This window comes from Phascolarctos cinereus, unplaced genomic scaffold, assembly GCF_003287225.1.
Source record: "Phascolarctos cinereus isolate Bilbo 61053 unplaced genomic scaffold, phaCin_HiC Scaffold_4;HRSCAF=312, whole genome shotgun sequence".
Taxonomy (NCBI): domain Eukaryota; kingdom Metazoa; phylum Chordata; class Mammalia; order Diprotodontia; family Phascolarctidae; genus Phascolarctos; species Phascolarctos cinereus.
The window spans coordinates 579,007,557-579,022,763 of record NW_027555847.1 but is presented as its reverse complement, the minus strand read 5'-3'; the positions used below and the strand labels follow the sequence as shown (position 1 = coordinate 579,022,763).

Genomic DNA, 15,207 nt, shown 5'->3' with positions numbered 1-15,207 from the left:
AGCATAAGAAGGCCTCCTGATATAATTTAATGGACGTTTAAGGAACAGGAACATCTGTCTATTTCCACCCCAATGAAATAAACAAAGAAGGAATGATACTATTGCTTGGGCAAAATGGTACAATATTAGTAGATGACAGAGATGAGGCACAACTATTTAACTATTACTTTGTTTCCCCACTATTCAACTGAGAAAAATTATTTTTAAGCAGAACATTTTAGAAAAATTAAAGAATATTCTCTCTCCCTCTCCTTTCCTCTGCTCTCCTCTTCTTTTTTCCTTCTTTCCTCCTTTCTTCCTTCTCTTTCTCTTTCCCTTTCTTTACCTTCCACTTCCCCAAAATCCCCTTATATATTTTGGCATGGTGATGCAGAGGCAACTTATCTGTAACTTACAGTTTTAGAGAATGCCTAGGGTATTGAGATGATATAACTTGCTCATAGCCGCTGCTAGTAAAAGGCCTAAAAAGGCCTTCCTGACTTCAAGGCTCACACTCACCATTTGATGCCGCATGTATGATATGTAAAAGCATAATTGATATGTAAAGGCATAATTGAAGACTATCTATAAACTTTGAGTTCATTTTACCGGGTTTTAACTATATTAGATCCTTATAAAATTGCCTATGGGAGTAAAAAAGAAACTTGCAGATGTAATTATGGATCATTAACCCTTGAGAATTAATACTTGAGAAATCAGAGAGAATAAAAAGTTGCCAGAAGACTTGATTGTATTCAATGAAGAGGAAATAGTATATACCAGAGGTGTCAAACACTCTGCCCCATTTTGCAGCCTGCAACATGCCCCAGTGCAGCCCAAACCAAGTTAAAATATAATTGGGAAGTACAAAATAAACAAAAAACATACAGTAGAACATAAATAATGTTGACATGTTTTCTAAGTCAATATGTGCACCACAGGGATCCTTATGTATGATGCAGTGGCCCTGTTAATATTTGAGTTTGGTATAGTGTATACTATGAGCTGGAGAGGAGATCTGATGTTCATGTAGAACAAAATTCAGCAAAAGATTACTAAATAAATGGAATGAACACTTATCAAAGGAAGTAGCAATCATTTTGCACTGGCTCAGCTTCACTAAGAACTAGTCATTCATGGAAAACTGTGCATTCACTCTCCTGTGACTTCCCCCCCCCCAACTTAGGTTTAGTAGATTTGTGCACTAGAGTAATGCCATAGATAGAATGCATCTGGATTTCAGCTCAGAGACCTCCAAGATCCCTTCTAGAGTTATACTTTAACTAAAACATATTTGAAAGTGTTTGCTCAATATCCCTAATATCCTTGGGGCAGTGGTATGGAAGCAATAATACTGTTAGGTGGATTTGTACCTAGCTGAAGTAAAGTGTTGATTATTTGATTTTTGTAAAACTGGGGGGACATTTCTAGTTTTATACAGTAGGTTTCATTCCCTTCTGTCTATTACTGTACACAGTATAAATCATTTTTTTTTTCATATGACACAAAGCTGGCAGGAGTACATAAATTGTTGTATATCTGCATAAGGATTCCAAAAGATCTCTAAGGGATAGAAGATTGGGCCCAAACTCACAAGTTCAGAATTAATGGAAACTAATGTCAAATCTTTTGTTTGAGTTTAAAAATCACTTGCAGAAAAATAGGAACAGGGAGATGTGTTACCAGAAGTTTATATGAGAAAAATATATAGTTTTTTTAATGTTTTGTTTTGTTTTTGTTTACCTACAAGGTTATTGTAGGCTTTAGGCAACATTATGTGGGGGCTACCTTAAATGCTCACAAACATGCATTAATGTAAGTATATGTCTAGAATGTGATCATGGACCACTGATATATTTTAGAGAGAATAAAATTGAGGTTATAGAATTATGCTTTTAATTGATCAGATAATTTATATATGCATAAGCAGGGGGTAAGAGCAATAACATCCTCCCAAAGCCTCCCATTATAGAATGATAAAAATTTTCCAGCTAACAATTTCGTATCAGTTGCTTTGGACTCCATAGATATCAGTCTTTTTTTCTCTTTCTTCATCCACACACTTTTCATCTTCCTTTAATGTATTGTTTTCCTCTATTACATTGTAAGCTTCTTATCTGTTACTTATTTGAATTGTCTTTTACTTATTTGAATCTCTGCTGCTTAGGACACTGCCTGGAAAATAGTAGGTGCTCATTAAATGTTTATTGACTAGTGACTACTTGCTGGTTTTGTATTTTAATAGGTATATGGACAAATTGGAACACTTCCTGAGGTGGGTGACTATGAATGCTTTAAAACAATATTACATAAAAAGAAGAGAGGACTTTGATTTGGTGTAGGAAAGATAGAAGGAGGGTGTAATAACTGTTTTTAGCTATTAGTTGCCAGGATTAGTTGACGGAAGTTGACAAATTTCAGGGTAGTAGAACAATTATTTTAGCTCCAAAAGGGAATGGAGTATCTTGTAAAATTATGTGTTCCTCATCAGTAAAAGTCTTACATGAAAGGTTGGATCACTACCTGTAAAGTATAATAAATATGTTAGGTATTCCTGTATAGCATGGGTAGCTGGATGAAGTGTTCTAGAGAATCACTTTTGCGCCTGTAAATCCTATACAAAGGCTTTTTGCTCAGTAACAATAGAACTCCCCTGATCAACCTTTAAAACAAAGAAGACTTTATTAAAAATAATTATTAGAATCTTCCTTTCCTTAGCCTAATAGCTTGAAGAGAGCTATTTCATATGGCCAGTCATATAAAGCAAAGAAAAAAATATATGATTTTAGGGGAGAAAACACTTTGATCAGCAATTTTTTGAGGGGGAACTCTGAAACACAATGTGCATGTGTGTGTGTATATATATGTATATATATATATATATATGTATATATATATATATATACATATATATATACACATACATACATACTTATGTATGTTTATATGTTTGTATATGTATGTATATATGTATGTGTAAATGTGTGTATATATGTGTGTATTGTTCATCAGATGTATATTCTTTTAGTTGAATGAATGAATGAAAAAGTATTTACTGAGAGCTTATTATATGCTCAGTAGTGTTTAAGGCTGTAAAGGAGAAAATTTACCCATCAGCTAGTGGATTTGAACATTGCTAATAATTTTCCTAATACAATACAGAAAGGTAGCTTTGCATGTGCATGAGTTGTTTTTTCATAGCTATCTAAATTTAAATTGTCTGGCTAAGGAAGTTGAGTTTTCTTTGTAGTTGCTTAAACTTCACCTTTATTTTGTACATGCCTAGTCAATTTCTTACACATATTTCTTCATTAAAATGAATTTTGAAGCAATATGACCCATTGGTGTAATTTTTGATGAAAACCTGCAACTTTTCCTCCTTGGGTATAAGCAAAAATTTTAATGGTTCTTTATTTTTAAGTAATCTTTAATGATTTAGAATGTCTTGCCAATCTAAGAAGTAATCAGATGAAGTAACTCTCTTGTTGAAATTCTGATGCTAATTTACCTTGACAGACATAAAGTTGAGCTAAATGAAAAACTGAAGAAGATTAATATTGGGAGAGAGCTCTCATTTTGATATAATTAGGCATTCAAAAATACACTTTAAAAAGTGAGGAAAGAATTGTTGAATCAAGTTGATTAAATTAAAAGGTCAACCCAGGTTTCTATAAATAGACCACTGAGGCAAGCAAAAGAGGTAAAATTAAAACTTACAGAAAATATAAAAAAGACTCACAAAAATGATTAAATGATAGAAAAGTTATAACAAGAAAAGTTAGGAACTTTGCTTAATTTTTCAAGGGAACTTTAGTGGCTTAAAGGTACAGAAAAAAGAAGCCAACAAGATAGCAACAAAAAGATCCTAGTTGATAATAGCAAAAATGTGAAGTATTTTTATGCCTAAAGAAAGTTGTTTCACTCTGAATTCTCATACCAAAGTGTCATGAGGTTAGTAGGGTTAGGAAGTAATTTACATATTTATGCAAAGGATGAGACCTGGAGCTGCTTTTAATTGCAAAAACTCACTTGGAGGCCATACTATGCTAAGGACTCAGGTTTTGATTAAAGCAGAGGTTCTTTACATGGGGTTAGTGACTTTTTTTTCTTTATCATTTTAACTATTTCTAAATCAGTTACAAATGTGAAGGCATATATCTTCAAAGTAGGGTGCATCCTCATCAAACTGGGATAGAGAACTGCTCTGTCCAACTAAAGGGAATGCTATTAATAATTAATAATAAACTTCCCTCTAGCCCTGTGATTTTTTTGACTATTCTAAGGAGAACTTTCTACTACAGTGATGAATATGATAGTTTTTAAAAGCAATTCTTACAAAAATATTGATTCAGAAAGCAAAGCTATTTTTAAAAACATGAAACTGAGTTTGGTAGAAAGAATGTGAGTAGTATACTTGACATTTCTTTATATAAAACAGTTCTGACGGAGGTGTGTCTATAGGTGTAAATGAATGGTTTATAGCATGACTAATTTAGCTTTCACAACAATTTATCACTGAATGATTGAAATACTTTTATTGATCTTTAGCCGTCAGTAAAGATTTTACATCTGAATTGATCAAAATGCTTCTAATACATGTTCATTGGCCATTGAATGATAGAGTCAAGAAGCACTGTATGTTAGTTTACTATAGTTTTTTTGCTCATGTAGTTAAGTATTGTAGGAATCACTGGAAATCATGGTGGGTATAATTGGAAGAAAACACTGAAGTGGAAACACAGAAATAAGGAGGTATAATTTTCTTTAGCATTTTTCTTCCCATTCTACCTTTCTTTCATGAAAAAAAAACTATCAGAAGGAATTATGCTCTCTTTCTCTCTCTCTCTCTCTCATACACACATACACACACATTGTATAAAGGCTTGGTAGCTTGATGTCAGGAAGAGTATTGATGTAAGAACACGAAAACTTTGTTTTTGTATCAGGCTTGAACATCTTTTCTCTTGGGTGAGTTCCTCATCTAAGAGGAAATGATAATTAAGTATAGCTATCAACAAGGCCTTTCAGCTTTCTGGGCCCTTTGGGTGGTTATAATTATCTTTTATTTTTAAACATCAAAATTATCCAATCTTTGTAGGTTATCAAGGATCTCAGGTTGTTAACTATTAATATTTACTTGAGGACTGAAGAATCCATGATTCCTCTATTGTGCAGTGAAAAGAGCACTGTATTGGAGACAGATGACCTGAGTTGCTGTCTTCTTTCTGTCACTTACTACCTGTTTGAACTTGGGCAAATCACATAATCCTTCTTGGTTTCTATTTTCTAATCAATAAAAAGAGGGAGTTAGACTAGATGACCTCAAAAGTTCCTCTCAGTAAAGAAATATGAACCTGTGAACATAATTCTTTATCATCTTAATGTATGATTGTAAAGAGTAGCTATGGCTAAAAATCATTATTACCTTGTGAACAACCTTCATGACTGTGAACTTAGGTATGCTGGTCCTCTGGTCTATATATTTAATCACCATTCCACCTTTGAAGCCTTTCTAGCTTGGTAGGACCTGACAGAGCTTGTTCTTTCAGCAAAGAATTCACGAATCTTGAATTCTGTTCATATTGTGATGAAGTCTTGGAGAAGATCATAGATAGATAGATAGATAGATAGATAGATAGATAGATAGAGATAGAGCCCTTATTGGTATTATTAATTCCTGGTTGAACCTTTTTCTTTCTTACAAATGTAACTTCTGGAAGGTATCCTTTTCTAGAATAATCCTGTCATCCATATTAAAAATTTGTTAATCAATATATACTTTCAATTATTTTCATAAAACATATTTAGGTGCTGCATACTTATCTGAACTGGCCATTCAGCACAGATTAATATATGCCTAGCATTGTGCTAAGTGCTGGAGAACCTTTTAAAAAATAACATTATATTCACCTGAAGGGAAAGAAAAATAGAACATAAAATTTAAATTTGAGACCAATGCTTTAAAATAATCTTTACCTTTTGACAAATATTTGTATTCAACTCTATTAGAGCCCCTTTAAGATTAATATCATTCAGTATCTTTTTTTTAATATGAGAAAAAAATACAAATATTAGAGTGATATAGACTCATATGTAGTGTAAGTTTGGAACTTACCAAATAAAATTCTTCTATTTAGACTTAATTTTAATTTTCAGGCATATGAATAAATTCATGATGAACTGGTCACATAACAAGAATGAGGGACCAATGATGGTTGCCTTTCATACTCCATTGGTAAGATGTAAAGAGGATATAAGAAAGGCCTGCAGCATATTGAATCAAGGGAATTTATAAATTATCTAAATCAAATACCTCATTATATAGATAAGGACATTGTATCATAGAAATATTAAGTGACTTGTCCAGGGTCATGTAGGTATGAAGTAGAAGAACTGGAATTTGAAATGAGGTCCTCTGGTACCCAATTCTAACACATTTCTATTATACCAGTGGAACCCTTGTGATGAATTTATACATGTACAAGAGTCTTACATGTTGGACAGATATTGATGAGTTTGCAAGGTGCCATATTGAAGTATTCATATCTATGAAATCCATTGGAGATTTTTTTAAAAAAAGATCATTTTAAGGGGCAGCTAGGTGGCACAGTGGATAGAGCACTGGCCCTGAAGTCAGGAGGACCTGAGTTCAAATCTGGACTCAGACCAAACACTTGACACTTACTAGCTGTGTGACCCTGGAAAAGTCACTTAACCCTAATTGCCTAAAAAAAAAAAGCAAAAAAAAAAGATCATTTTATTAAACCACATTGATTCACTTGTTTTTTTAGAAGCAATGTAGGTATGAGGTTAGCAATGAGTAGGAATCCCTGGGTACTTAGTTTGAGAATGGAACTTCTTCCTTCTTTCCTGACATTCCTAACAACCAAAATTTAAAAAGAAATTGTCACCTATAGGGGAGAACTAGGGCAGAGACTGGAAGAAGAATGACAGGGACTCAGAAGGAATGGTAGTGAAGAGACTATAAATATGCTAGGAGAGCCATGAGGTTGCTGTTCTACAAAAAGTGAGTACTGAGAGTTCACCATTAATGTGAGTTTGAATAATGCAAAGTTTGATTTAGTCTGAATTATAAAATTACACCAGGTCACATTTAATGTGAGCCAAAAGTCAATTAATGTGATGAGTGTGAGATAGTGAAGAGTTTTAGCAGGCAACCACACTATGTCATCAATCTCTACTTTCCTAACCTTGGTATAGATGTAATATGCTGCTATATATCATGTTACCAATGATTGTGTAATTTTTTTAAAGAACCCTTAACAAAATGGAGAAAAGGAAGAATATTTAAGATAGAAACTGCTAATGAAAAATATGAGGCTTATTTTAACATTGAAATGAAAAAATGGCCTACTTAAATAGCATGAATGTGGTCATAGTAACTCTAAAGTAAGATGAAATATCACAATGCCTGAATCTCTGGTCTAGAATATTATAAAAATGCAGATGAAATAAAAGAAAAACACAAGGTAACTACAGCTTTTTGGGGTTTGCAAACGACTACAGAGAACAAAGGGTTAGATAGAATGGCCAGTACAGATAAGTATGAGGCACCTAAATATGTTTTTTAAAGAAAATGGTTGAAAGTGTGTATTGATCAACAAATTTTTAACATGGATGACAGGATTACTCTAGAAAAGGATACTTTCTAGAAGTTACATTTGTAAGAAAGATAAAGCTTCAACCAGGAATTAAAATGCCTAAGGATCACCTAAAACTTTTATAGAGGGATAATGCAGAAGAGGATTATTGGTCTCCAAATCCTCACAGTCTGAAGGGCTCAACCATTGATCTTTTCCAGTTCTTTGGCAGTCAAACAAGAAAGCATAGGTGATTAAAGCTGTTGTCAAAGACTAGATTTTAAGTTATTATATCCCAGCTGTTGAAAAGATTGCAAAAAAAATAATACCACATTTAAAGCATTACTGATTTTAGGTAATGCCCCAGTTCATCCAGCTGCACTTGGTTCTGTGTAAGTATGTGAGCATGCAAACTCATCCAGAAATGGATAAAGCACTCCTCATCTACCAGGGTATATGTGAAGATCTAAAGAAAGGATATGCAGTTCAGTATACGATAACTAAAATATTTTAAACAAGAGCAACATCATTTTTGTCATATATTCAGTGAAGGCTTATTTTTAGGTATGATATTTTAAATCATTTAAAATGTTTAAAATTTTCATTTTTTAAATGTTGCTTTCTTTGCTATTTTACTTGGTAAGAATAAGACATAAATTTTCTTATCCTTTGTTATTATATTATGTTAATAAATAGATAAAAATTATTCTTTAGAAAAAGTTTCATTGCATATTTCCATTAGGTTGGAACCAATTACCAGGTTTTAGATATAATTATAAATATGAATAGTGTGAACTGAAATAATGTGATCTCCTCACATGATGCATTATTTGTAATAATGATTCTCCATGAATCAAGTGGCTATGGCACACATGTATCTACCACACTATCACATCATCAGGTTTTGTCCTGCCAATTATACTGGTACATCACACATCGTTGGGAACCATCTGTTGCCTTCTGACAACTTGAATCCAGGTGTAGGACCTTCTGGTAAACATCCATGGCTTTTGTAAAGTCCTTTATTGTTTCTCAAGCATCTGTTTTCCAGGTGTAACCTTTGATGAAGGTAATCTCTAGCCAGAAGCACTCCTCACAGTCTTGAATGCCAGCTGACTCAAGAAGTTTGATGTAGGAAATACTTCTATTGCTGTACGGTTTGGCACCCTTTGGATTTATTTTGATGACTTCTGAATTATGCTTCATCACCTGTGGTAGTGTTCCTTCTGGAAACATTCATTGTCTTTGTTGTTCTCCAATGCAAATGTCTGGATTGATACTTACTAGTCTCTTCTGTTCTTTTAGGATCTTCTTAGCTTATTGACACTTCTTGAAAACATTTAGGATCTGGTACTCTGCCAGGGATTTATTGTAGAAATGGCTTCCTATTACATCTCTCTCTCTCTCTCTCTCTCTCTCTCTCTCTCTCTCTCTCTCTCTCTCTCTCTCTCTCTCTCTCTCTCTCTCTCTCTCTCTCTCTCTCTCTCTCTCTCTCTCTCTCTCTTTTAATAGTAGCTGTCATTCCAAGCATAGGTTTTTGTGATACACCAATGGTAGTCTTTATTTTCTTTCCCTGTCATGACAATTTTCTCATAGAACTTTTGATGTTTTATTATTATTGCTCTTTTCAAAGTATACTGTTGCCTGATTGGGTGTGTAGATTATATTGTTAAGATCCAAATGCTAGGCTCAGGTATAATACTTCAGGTCACTGGCAAAATTTTCTGTCTGATATCATTTCCCAAAGCCTTTTCTTTTATAGACTACTTCTTATTCTCTGGAGATCTTCCTCCATAGCCTCTAGCATTTTCTCTTTCATGAGGGCGGTAGTAATGGAAGGCTCATGACATTTTTCTCATCCATGTTACCTAGATTGACTCAAAGGAGCATACAGAATTGTAACCTGGTTGTCTCATAGCTTCATACCTAATCAAAGGGTTTGTTGTATAGATAACACAAATAGTTTCTTGTAACTGGGATCATGTAGCATGTCATTGTCCAACTCATAGATGTGTCAGGTATTGTCAAGGTCCATGAACTTTCTTTCTTCCCTCTACCCCTCCATTTACTGTAACCATTTCAAGCTGGGAGGTGTTGATTTTGTACTTTAAACCCTGTCCATAAGTTAGCTTGGCTTCTTTGAGCCACTTTAACAACTCAAGAACTGCCTCCTTTCCATATTAGTACTTGCCTCACTTTGAATTAAAATCCAAAGGTTTTTTAAGGTTTGAAAACATCTTGTTTCATTTTTTTCAATTAATAGTATTTTATTTTTCTAATTACATGTAAAAATAGTGTCCAACATTGACTTTAATTAGAATGTGAATTCCAATTTTTTCTCTCTCCCATCCCTCCAAAAGACAGCATGCAATCTGATATAGGCTATACATGTACAGTCCTATTAGACATATTTCCACATTAGTCATGTTGTGAAGGAAGAAGCAGAACAAAAGAGAAAAATCACGAGAAAGAAAAAAAGAGAAAATAGCATGCTTCAATCTGCATTCAGACTCCATAGATTTCTATGGATATGGATAGCACTTTCTATCATGAGTATGTTACAGTTGTCTTAGATCATTGTATTGCTGAGAAGAACTAAGTCTATCAAAGTTGATCATTGCACAGTGTTGCTGTTACTGTATACAGTACAGAGCATTTGGTTATGCTCACTTCATGCAGCATAAGTTCTTGTAAGTCTTTTCAGGTTTGTTTCTGAAATCCACCTGCTCATCATTTCTTATAAAACAAGAGTAAAATCCAAAGTTTTATAGCCAAACTCATAAGATTTCTGTCATAAGCTATAGAATAATTGCCATGAGCACATAGTTTTAGGGATGAGGTTTGAATACTCCTGGGTAGCATCTCAATGTAACATTGATGTTGCCTTCATTCAAGGCTTCATTGCTCTTCTCTTTCAGTTCATTTACCTGCGCCATGTCATAGGTTGGCCTTGAGGTAGCCATGAATATTTTCACCCATGTGCATAATCTCCCTGCCAGTTATACTGCCTTCAACAGCCTTTAAAAAATCAATTATTGATAGGAAATGGGTTATAGTACGTGAGTTTACTTGCAGGCGTAGTTGATTTTCCCATTTGGAGAAGGCTTAAAGTATAGATGAACTCCATGTTTTAGGTAGTGTTTGGACTAGATAATCTCTGTGTTCCTGTCTAACTCTAAAACCATATGGCTTTGAGTCAATAAAAATCATTAAAAATTAAATATAGTGACTTTTTAAACATTACAATGTAGGTTCCATTTTAGATTAATAAAATTGGAAGGAGATTTTTCTTTAACGAACAAATTATGTCCAGTAATAAAAACTAGATTTAGAAAAAAATAATGGAGTTGTGTTATGTGTATTTAATTTATGCAAATTCAACTATATTCTCTTGTTACTAGAGAGGTTAAAAGAGGGAAGATAACTTAAATGCTGTTGGTTATTCTGTCCACCATTTTAGTCAAGGAATGTATGCCCCTGAGTATTTAAGATGGGAAAAATGAATCTCCTTTTGCATTTCCTTTTACCTATAGTAGTGTGTGTATCTTACTATAGTTAATGTGATTCTAGAATCCCCTCTACCTCAAACCCATTGGAAGTCTTTTTATATGACTTGGGCCGATAGAACTAATAAGAGGGAAAGTATTAGTCGGCTGTCCTAGAAATCCTGGTTATCTAGCGGATCTCACCTAAGTTCCCTTTGACTTCCTTTTGTTCTCTCTTTACTCATGTTGAAAAAGGAAGAAAAAAATTGTTATGTGGTTATTTTATCACTGTCTGTTATAATAACTATGATGTGTTAAGCCCTATTGAGAATACTTGTTTTCCCTTAACTGCCCGTTTTCTTCCTAGCTAAGTTTTTTTGTTTTTGTTTTTTTACCTATTTTTGTTTCCTACTGTTTCAATAGAAATCTTGGTTACTCAGTCAATAGTTTAGCATGCTATAATGAAAAACAAAATTTATACTGAATTGTCTTTATAGAATGAGCTCTGATCTACATGTCCTCTGATAAAAGCTACCTTCTTTTAAAGGAAGCCTACCCACCTTCCCAGCTACCATTATTTAAAAATATTGTACTGTGACTAATGGGTGATTTAAAGGATTTTTCATGGTTAACTTTGACTGACCTCAAATATAATCTTATGCACTGAACTCAGAACCTAACTTTCCATGTAGGATGAGACTTCTCTGTAGAAAGAGGTTAAAAGTTGTTGAATTAAGAAACAATAGACCAAAAACACAGCAAATGCACTGTTTTTAGAACACATATACCATATATTCAGTAAGTTGAAGGTAACAATGCACAACCTGGAAATAAAATTGAGAAGAAATAAAACTGATTCTAAAGTAGACTAAGACTCTTTAGAATAACTGACCAAAAATGAATGCCAGAGGGGAGAAAAACATCAGCTGTAGGGGGATTTCCCAGAAGTAAAGAAGGAGGGGAAGCTGGGTGGTGCAGTGGATAGAGCACCAGCCCTGAAGTCAGGAGGACTTGAGTTCAAATCTGGCCTCAGACCAAACACTTGACACTTACAAGCTGTGTGACCTTGGGGCACTTAAACCCAATTGCGGAAGGAGATATGAATCATAATATCCTACATCTATACAAAACCTTACCATTAGAAATTGTATTGTCATTTGATTTCACACACTAGCACTCTGAGGTATGTAGTAAGATAATTATTTCAACATTTCACAGATGAATAAACCAAGGACACATAGAAAGTGGCCAAACTAGAATTTATATTCAAGAATTATGATGTTGCCATTGATTTTTCCACTATGTTGTATTCTTTGTGCTCAACAGATGTGGAATTTGGTTGAGGGAAAGTCACAAAGAAATATCCTAGCCCCATACTGCACATAGGATTAAGACTCAAGTAAGAGATTTTGTGTGGTCAGCATTGTATAAATCTCTAGTGTGTATTCCTGTCATTCCTGTATTTATGTGAAATAAGCACCCAGATCAATCAACTCTTCTGTAATTGCTTAGGACATAAAATTGCACATGTGTGTGTATGTACACACACACATGCATACATATATGCATGCTATATATGGAATGGAAGAGAGAGGGAGGGAGGGAGAGAGAGAGGGGGGGGGAGGGGAGAGAGAGAGAGAGAGAGAGAGAGAGAGAGAGAGAGAGAGAGAGAGAGAGAGAGAGATTAGTCTCTGTAAAATAATGTATATTTCTTCACAGTTCTGATCATATCACTCTCCTAGTCAAAAATTTTCAGTGGCTTTCTATTGCTTACAAAAGAAAATAGAAACAGTTTAGATTTAAATTTAAGATCTTCCATGATGGTACTCTTCATCTGAGGACTTTACAGTTTTCATTTTGCCATTTGCTGGTACCTTTCTAACTTTCTTTCAACATGCTGTTCTTCATACCATACTCCTTCCCTCCAAGTTATATACTACTAGTTAATCTCTGTTGTTATCCTGCAATTTTTTTGCTTCCATGTATTTGTTCAGGTCACCCACAGTACCTAGAAATAAGCAAGGTCTATCAGATGTGTCACATCTTTTCTTGAGTGATCCCTGATGTTTCCAAGTGAAAATGGTCTTGCCCTTATCAAATCCCTTCTCAAGTTTTCTAGAGGACTTTGTGTGGATCTGTTCATTTACCTCCCTGCATTTTTCCTCGAAGCATACTGATTTGTATATTGAATCTTAATGCTCTTACTTAATTATGTTACCTGAGGGGATAAAGTAATTTTTCATCTTTCTGTGTCTAGTGTCTACACAAAGTCTTATACCTAGCAGACCTTCAATGAGGTTTGTTGACTCAGAAGGAATCTAGCTGTAACAAACCTAGTCTGCCTCTGCTATCTCTGAGATTGTAATTACACTGTTTATATCTCGTATGTATAGGGTTTTTTTGCACTTTTGTCTCCCATTAGAATGTGAACTCCCTGAGGGCAGGAAGAGTGTTTTTTCCTTTCTTTATGTCCCCAGTATTTAATACAGTGTCTGGCACAGAATAAATGCTCAATAAAATGCTAGTTGACTAGCTGACTGTTTCAAACATCTGTATGGAGAAAGTATGCTTTTCATGTTTCTGTTCTCCAAACAGCTAACCATAAGAATGATCAGTCAAAAAGGATGGATTGAGAGAAGACAAACAGAATTTAAAATGTACCAGAAAGATTATTTCCATGGAATATGTCATAGTTTCAGAAGAAAATTTAAGCTTGATTTCCAGAGTTGTTGATCCTGTTATAAATGGCCATATTTTAATTTAGTATTCAAATTCACTATGTTGCTGGCAAATGCATCTTTCAAATCACTTCTTTTAGCTTTGTTAGGAAAGTTTTCAGTGGGGTAGGGAGGTAGGAGAGAGAGCAAATATTTTAATTGAAAAAAATTACATTTAAAAAGTAAGGTTATTTGATATGTTACTCTCCTCATACACAGTTAGATTTCTTTTAAAGGGTGTCCTTTTAGGGCTATTGGGCATGTTAGTGCAGCCAAGGAATACACTGATATGTGAGGAGAAGAGTCAGTGCCAGTGTTTAGAGTTGTTCTGACTAATCTGAAATAGCAGCAAGAACTCAAAGACAAACCTCAGAGCCAATTTGTCTATGCTCTGCAATGGAAATGTGAAGTTCATCTTGCCATTTAATAAATGTGTGTGCCAGTGTCACTCAACTTAATGCATAAAGAGCACAATCAATGTTTATTGAATAAAAACTGGAAAAAATGTTGAGCGAAAAATTATACTTCCCAAAACTATATTTATTTCAGGCAAAAGAGAGAAGAAAATTTCAAAAAGAGTACATATAGAATCCTTTTTTGGGGGGAAAAGCTAACAATGGAAACATGAACAAGAAAAATCAAAACAGTGTTTTGACAATACAACATTGAAGCTGGCAGGAACAAACACTTAGTAAATGTATAGTAATTTTCTTAGAAAGGAGAAGGAATAGATGAAAAACCGGATGTTTAATGCATCATTATATGTTACAGGGAATATACATAACAGCAAACATAAAACAATAAAAAGCTTCTGTTATTCAAATTAAAGATGCATCATGGCATAGCAAGAAGAAGGCAAAGGAATGGAATAGTAATTTATTAAACACCTACTATGTGTCAGGCACCATGATAAGTACTTTATAAATAGTTCATTTGATCCTCATAACAACCCTGAGAAGTAGGTGCTATTATCACCCCCATTTTACAGTTAAGGAAACTGAAGCAAAGAGAGATTAAGTGACTTGTCCAAGATCATGTAGCTAATAAGTGTCTGAGACTAGATTTGAACTTATATTTTCCTGACTCCAGGCCCATTTTGCTATGCACAGAATACTAGATTTGGCATTAAAGGATTTCTAGTACTGTGCAGTCTTGGCTATGCCACTTTATCTTAGGCATCAATGTTTTCTATCTGTAAAATCAAGGACTTGAAGTTGATGACCTCTGAGGTCCCTGTTAGCTCTAAATCTAAATTTGATTTATTTTATGTTCTATAAAATGTGTGTGAATCTAAAAATCTCTCAGCAGAATATTTCTGACAACCTAGGAATTGAGGCATAATATCCACAAAATGTTGTATCTATTTGAACCTGAAGGGAGAACTCAAATAAGTTTTATTAATACTGAATCTTTAATTTAGTGATA

The 15,207-nt window shown here is 34.0% G+C and overlaps 1 protein-coding gene and 1 pseudogene across 1 annotated transcript in view; one reads left to right on the top strand and one right to left on the bottom strand.

Moving 5' to 3' along the window:
* Positions 1–15,207, top strand: part of MMP16 (matrix metallopeptidase 16) — a 365,749-nt gene that overhangs the window by 62,696 nt on the left and 287,846 nt on the right. The gene's annotated exons all lie outside the window — the stretch shown is intronic.
* On the bottom strand, positions 8,478–8,981 carry LOC144457200 (stress-induced-phosphoprotein 1 pseudogene; annotated as a pseudogene).